Source organism: Tenrec ecaudatus, chromosome 4, assembly GCF_050624435.1.
Source record: "Tenrec ecaudatus isolate mTenEca1 chromosome 4, mTenEca1.hap1, whole genome shotgun sequence".
In the NCBI taxonomy this organism is placed as follows: Eukaryota; Metazoa; Chordata; class Mammalia; order Afrosoricida; family Tenrecidae; genus Tenrec; species Tenrec ecaudatus.
This window is the reverse complement of record NC_134533.1, coordinates 17,162,888-17,164,567: the sequence shown is the minus strand read 5'-3', so window position 1 is coordinate 17,164,567 and position 1,680 is coordinate 17,162,888.

Here is a 1,680-nt window from a genome sequence, read left to right as displayed (position 1 = left end):
GACAGACACGTCCCAACATTGTGTTTGGAGTGAGCCTGCGTATGTATGAATGGACCCCTGGTGGCAATACTTTTTTAATTTACCTTTGATTTAGCAGTTAACAAACTACAGCCTTTGGACCTTTGTTGCCTGTTTTTCAAATAAACTTTTGTTGGCACGCACACACAGAGTACATATTTCTCCCAAGGAGCTGCTGGTGGATACAAACTAGCTTGCAGTTAGCAGCCTGTCAAGCCCTGTTCTACAAGTCACTATACAAAGTAGTGTAGCGGTTATGAGTTGGTCTGTGAATGCCAGGTTCAGCACTTTGAAACCCCCAGCTGCTCTATGGAAAAAAGGATAAGGCCCACGACTCCCATAGTTACAGTCTCAGAAACCCGCAGGGGCAGTTCCACCCTGTCCCATAGGGTCGTTATGGATCTGCATCAACTCAGCGGCAGTGAGTCCAAGTCTTGAGATAAGGTGGAGGAGCCCTTGAGCGTGGTGGGTTATGCATTGAGTTAGCAAGGTCAGAAAGATGAGGCTTTCTGCTCCTCCTACAAAGAGTTACAGCTTCAGAACCCCAAAGGGGGCAGTTCTACTCTGTCCTATAAGGTTAATATGAGTTGGCAGGAGTTTGCGTTTGGTGGCGAGGCGAGGGAGACAGACTGAAGAATTTGGAAGGCACCGTGGTGGACCAGAAAGACCTACAAATGACCCCGGAGACAGTACAGGTAGGGTACTCCTTGGAAGTAGGGAAGGGAGACTTTGTCTCAGCTGCTTTAAACATAGTAGCAGGAGAAAGCAGTCCCTGGAAAATGACCTCATGCTTGATAGGGCATCAGAGAGGAAGATCCGCAACAAGATGACTGGCACAGCGGTTGCAATAGGAACTCTGAGGAGGGTGCAGGGCCGGGCAGACAACAGAAAAGTGGGTAAGATATGATAAAATAATAATAATTTATAAATTATCAAGGATTCATGAGGGAGAGGGGAGCAGTGTGGGAGGGGGAAAATGAGCTGATACCAAGGGCTCAAGCAGAAAGCAAATGTTTTGAGAATGATAATGGCAAGAAATGTATAAATGTGCTTGACACAATGGATGGATGTATGGATTGTGATAAGAGTTGCATGAGCCCCCAATAAAATAATTTTAAAAATTCATAGACCTATTGTTTTATTTCACTCATTAATAAAATAATTTTTAAATATTTTTAAATAGTTATATGAAGAAACTAATTTTACAAAAGATTTAAAAAACTATTTTAAAAAAAATCTTGACCAATGGTTACCATGGCTGAAGGACAGTTTTTGCTTTGGGAACATTGAGTTTATGTTAATAGGGATGGAATAATTTGGAAAAGGATATCAATAATGGTTGTACAACACGAAGAATATAATCAATGCCACTGAATTGTACATGTAGAAGTTGTTGAATTGGATAATGTTTTGGTGTGTATTTTTTTCCCAGGATTAAAAAATAATAATAACATGAACAACACTGAGTATATGGAAGAAGGAAATGTTCTAAAATTGATTGTGGTAATGATTATACAAGTCTTTTGGATATGATTGAACTATTAATTTGTGTGATATGTGGATGAAGTGCCAATTAAAAAAAGAGTCAACTCTATCTAGCTTTTAAGTCTCCTTCCATCCCCCTCCAGGAGCCCTGGTGGCTTTGTGGTTACATGTTGAGCT